Source organism: Myodes glareolus, chromosome 4 (assembly GCF_982192425.1).
Source record: "Myodes glareolus chromosome 4, mMyoGla1.1, whole genome shotgun sequence".
Classification (NCBI taxonomy): domain Eukaryota; kingdom Metazoa; phylum Chordata; class Mammalia; order Rodentia; family Cricetidae; genus Myodes; species Myodes glareolus.
Window position 1 is genome coordinate 108745640 of NC_142029.1, and position 6000 is coordinate 108751639.

Consider the following 6000-nt stretch of genomic DNA (forward strand, 5'->3'; position numbering starts at 1 on the left):
AGAAAAAAAAGAGCATTTTTTTATTAAAATCTGTGAACACCGTTCTCCTTGACCTATAACATGAGGATTTTGCTTTAATAATATATTAGGTTAAACTTGATAGAAGACACCAAAATAGTTGTGGAAGTCACTGAGTGATGCTGATGGTTTGCTCCTTGCGTAGAGGAAGGGCAAATAGCGAGTGTAGGGACTACATGAAAGGGAGGATTCAGAGCGAGGTGGCCCTGTGCTCCATTGTCCTACTTGCCTGCTTCATGGCTTCCATGAAAGTGTGGAGTCCCCTAACCTTACTCCTAACTGTTGAATCCTGAACCAGATTCCAGTGTAGCAGTACAGATCTAAGACAGGTGGTTGGCCTCCCCAGTTCCTCGGTAGTGTGTCACTAGAGATGAGGACAGACTCAAATGACAGGTTGTCATTGTTCTCAGATAGAGAATCTCATCTAAGTGACTTCAGGCTTAATGCAGACCAAAGAACAGCAGTGTCAGAGATGCCCCCTCGCTCCCGCAGATACCTTCAGAACAATCCCTGTAATCAGAGTCTTAGTTGGTGTCCCTATATGTATCTGATTGTACAAAACTAGCACATTAACCAAAAAAGGCAGTCTAGTCATAAAATCTTATATTAGAAAAAAGGGTGTTCTTTAAACAGATAGAGTTTTATTTTCAAAGGTATCGTTCTATAAAATGAGGTGGAGTAAGCAAAAATATATTTTAAATAGATTTTATTATTTCAGAAACTCATAAATGAGAGATCCTTACCATGAATTTGTGTGGCGCTGAGAGATTGTGTCTTCTATTATCTTGAGGTGTGTGCTCTACAATCCTAGGGCTAGGCTCTGTGGAGCTCCAGATGTGGAACTTTGAACAAGCCAGAACACCTGCCTGTGTTCACACCTGTTTTCTTGAATGTGTCTATCTGTTACCTAATGTCAGTGCAACGCTAAAACTTGGAGCACATTTTTAATCAGAACAGGCAGAAATTCTAATGCCTCAAACTCAGTCTAATTACAAAATACATCCTGGATGTTTGCAATCTGAGCAAAGTTAATTAAATATTGTCATTTTAACATCAGTAAAATTAGATTTCTCATGGATTCTCATTCATGTTATTATACTCTAGTAAAAAGATCCCAAAAGAGAAACTGCTAAAATCTTGTTTAAAATTTAATCCCTCTGTTTTGTAAGACTAAGTATCCTGTGATTACATTTCTATACTAATTTTAAGGAGAGATCAAACTGGGTTAAAGAAAATATATTTAAGTAAAATGAATTTTAAATAACAGAAAAGAAGTTGATGCAGAAAAGGAGGGGTTTTCTTGTTGTTGTTGTTATTGTTAACTTATTTTAGGTGGGCAAAAGTAAAGCTCTGAACTTAGTTGCAGTTGAGATTTGGAAAGAAATGTATAATTTCCTTGAAAATGTGCTGTCCTTAAAAAACGAGCCCTTAGTGGGAAAAAGAGGCTACGAATATGAAGAAGAGCAGGTAGGGCTATGAGAAAAGGTTTGAAACGTGGAAAGGCAAATTAAAATGCTGTAATTATAATTTTATATAATGTCAAAAATTAAAAAAAAGAAGCCCAGTGTTAAGGGAGTAACAGACCATTACTAAGCCTATGGTGACATTCTGTACCTTGTCTCCATAGGTACCCTAGACAAATAATCAATAGTATTCTAATGGTTTCCAGGAGACACATATAAGGAGAAACGTTCTTTAATATAATTTCTTATGGCAATCGACTGGCAAAATTTTATGATATCAATCTCAGAGCACAAGTACATTAGAATCCAGGCTGATCCTACACTTGTGTGAAATAATTTACAATGGATCATGTGAGAATCCAAATGAATAGGCAAAATTAGAGAAATATGGATTTATTTAGACATGTGACAGAGATTTCATTTACTTCAAAGATAGCATGGAGCAGCAGGCACACACACACTATCTTCCCTCCGTCACAGTGTGACTGGTGTCTTTATGAAAAGGGAATTTAGAAATGGACATGTGACAGAAATATCAGTACCTGTGTGCGTATTTAAAGCAGGCACAGACACATATGTGTATTAAAAGTCCCAGAAACCACGTGTTAGTGAACAAGACACATTTCTTCCTGAACTCATGAAATATCCAATCTACAGACAGGTGAATTACGGGTAACTCTACATCCAACTCTATACTAATAAATTGCAGCTTCTAGGGAAATCTTTCTTTATTTAAATACCGATTTTTCATCTATGCTTTCTGTAGCTGCTGTATCCAACCTATTCTCTGAATATTAAGCAACTGATCATGGCTAGGTGAGGGGGATTGTGGCCTTCCTATAAAGATTAAATACAGCAGGAAGGACTCTTGTGGTGTTGTATCTCATAGATCCATTACAATAAAAGGAATGAGGAGCTATGTTAGTGACACAGGATATCTCATTTCATCTTTTTCCAGAGACAACTGTCCAGAAGCTTAGAAATACAGAGTCATTCACAAATTATTTTTCCTTGCATTTCAAGAAGGAAATGAAGCTTAAGAAGTGTAATAGCTTGTTCAAGGTCATAGACATTTTCTGAAGAAGTGTTCCTTGATTTAATTTCATTAAAGACAAAACTCAGGTAACATCAGTTTTAGGGGACAAGTACCTAGGTAGATAGCAATGACCTAGAATCTAAATCAATAAAAATTTACTGAGTGCCTATGAAGCAAAGTTCCATGAAGCCTGCAGGTTCATTGAGATCTTTTCTGTGGTCTTAACAAGATTAGAACGTAGCTGAGAAAATAAAGCAAGCAAGCAAGCAAACCTTTTCAATAAACTTGAAATTAACTAATAAACAAAGCACTTGTCACTACTGTAAACTTGAGCCTCTTTTTATTCAGTGTGAGTATAAATTAAATAAGGCATATAAAATGCCTGGAATACATAATAAGGGACTGATTTTTAAAGTTATTAAGTTTTAAAGTCATTAGGACATATAATCTGAAGACAACAAATCTTAGAAAAAGACGATAAACTAGAGAAGCCGGTGGTTCTTGTGCATTTTAACTCAGGACATGAAGAATGGAACTTAGTCTCTGGGTAATTAGACATGGCATCACATCTACAGAACTATCTGCAGGCTTGCTTCGGAGGCAGCAGTTTCTCCAAAGATTCAATTCTTGAAACAGCAAGCTTTACTGTTTACTGATTCAGCTGCTGGACATAACCTGTGCTCACACACTAATGTCTGATGGCTATTTGCTTCTAGAAATAAATGTGGATTAACTGGGATTTATTTATTGATTAGTTGCAATAGCCCCAGACTGCCAATAAGTTCTGTGAGAGAAAACAAAGTATGCCAGCCTAGAGAAAGGAAAAGTCTTTTTAAATGTTCCTCTAGTCATATTGGTCCTCAAACAAATCTTCCAGTGTCTCAGGATGCTCCCTTTCCTTCAGGCTTAAATGAGACTATAAGATTGTGCCAGGAGGAGAACTCCAAAGGCTTGATGCCAAGTGTGTGCATTCCTCCATCCCTGCTTTACCAGCTTGGTGCTGGATGCAGTTAAAGACGATCAACATCCTGATTTTGCACTCAGAGGAGTATTCTGTTTTTAAAGCCCATGAACTTCACTTTGTATTATTGTTTGCTGCAGGTCTCATGTCAGCTCCCGGGGAGGACAGTTTCAGACACCTCTGTGAGCCACATACCACAGCTATTTTCAAAACAAGAAGTTGAAAATGAGATACAGCTGAGTTTGTCCAGTGAAGTCAAGAGCTGTGCAAACTACCATTGCAGATTACAAATGCTTCCGAGTGAATGGCACTCAAAGAGCAGCAGTCTTGACTCTCACCCTGCACTGAGAGTCACTTACCAGAGAAGGGCTTCGGACCCCGATATCTCATTCCTGTTCAGCGCTGTTGTCGTCATGTATATGGGGAAATGAAGCTCGTTGAAGCTACACACTTGACTTGGTTAGCAAGTGTAAGATTCTGGGTGGAAATGAAGCAATTCACACTCCAGAGGTGAGGATCTTTTGCACTATCTTTGTACATAACTTCAGTTTTTCACACTGAGAGAACGTTGGGGAGTGTTTTATACTGAAGGAAAGCAAAGCTTTGAATCATGATCTATCAATAATCTGTTAAAGTCTAAAAAAAGAATAAGGTCAGAGTGGCAAAATTGAAATTTCCTTGTTTGTATGCCACTTTCTATGGTTTTACAGTGGTTAAGAAATATTTGATTTAATAATTGTTCCCAGAAAATTAATGGCAACAATACACATGTTCACCGATGGAATTGTATCAGTGGTACAAAGTGCTTATGAAATTTTCAAAGAAGTCCCTTGGAACCTGTCAACGTGGATCCAGGAAGGGAGGCAGGTGATCTTTGCTCTCCTTCCACTTCTCTAAATCCAGTCCCCAGCTTCATCCCCAACTCTGTGGCAGATGATCTGGTATGACTTTGCACCCATCTCCGGCACATCACACAGGTCTTCTACAGCCTTCCTCAACACTCCCTACATCCCTTTGTCTCAACTGCTAATTATAAAGACACTTCCTGGGAACCCTCCAGACATGCTGGCCAAAGAAGCAGGTAGGCAAACTTCACTATCTTTCTTCTTCAATTCCTTTCCCCAGACCCATTCCTAGCAATGTAGCAGACCACCGACTGTAGCATCCCCTCCCTCTCTGTCCTGTTTCCTGGGGATTGTGCAGATCTAGTGATATATATTGTTTTTCTCCCTCTTGTGGATCCCTTCATCCTCCTTCCCCTTGTAACCTAAGCCCATTCTTAAGTGTCCATTCACAATACTTAAAATATATTATACCCAGAAATCCCCAGTAGCTACACTTGGTAGGATCTTAGAAGCATTCCTAACAAAATAACCCACAACCACCACACTCTCCTAAGAATGAGAGAGGGCAACAGAAATCAACAAATGGAATACCCACCGAACAAAAAAGGACCAGAATTCAGCATCTAGAATTACATTCACCATAAACCAGCTGCCTAGAAGCCAGAGTAAAACCACAGCGAAAACAACGAGGAAAATATGTCTCCATTAGAGCTTGGCAATACTGTATCCTACAGTAGGCTTGGAGCAATGCAATATTGCTGTACCACAAAACACAATTAAAACACCAACCAGTCCAATAAGTCGCCACTAGAGCTCAAAAGCCCTATAATAGTATGCTCTAAACAATGTAATATTGCTGTGTTACAGCATAAGGCCTTCAAAATAGCCTTTGTGAATATGTTAAAGGTCTGTAAAGAGGATATGGATGAATCCATTAACAAAATCTATGAAAATACAAACCAAAAGTAGGAGGAAATAGACAAAGCAATTCAAGACGCAAAAATGAAAATAGAATGAATAAAGAAAAGTCAAACTGAGAAGAAATTTGGAGAGGAAAAATTTAGGAACCTCAGAGGCACACTTCACCAGTAGAATACAAGAAATGGAAGAGAGAATTTCAGTCATTGAAGACTAGATTGAAGAAATTGATGCTGTGGCCAGAGAAAATGTTAAATAAGAAAAAAAAAGAAAAAGAAAACAAGGTGAAAAACATTCAAGGAATAAGGGTGTCTTAGTTAGAATTTCTATTGCTGTGATGAAATATCATGACTAAAATAAATTGAGGAGGAAAGGGTTTATTTCACTCAGAGTTCCATATAACAGTTCATCATCCAAAGCAGGGAGGGCAAGAACCTAGAGGCCGGAGCTGATACAAAAGACCATGGAGGGGTACCACTTACTGGTTTGCTCTCCATGACTTGCTCAGTCTGCTTTTTTACAGAATCCAGGACCATTAGCCCAGGGATGGAACTATCCAAATGAGCTGGACCCTCCTCTGTCAATCACTGAAGAAAAAACTGCCCTACATTCTTGTGTACAGCCTGTTTATAGGCAGGAATTTTCTCAGTTGGGGCTTCCTTATTTCTCATGATGTTGCCTTGTCTCCAGTTGACATAAAACAAATAAGTACTTTAGGACACTATAAAAGAAATCCTACCTACTTTTTTACAGAGAAAA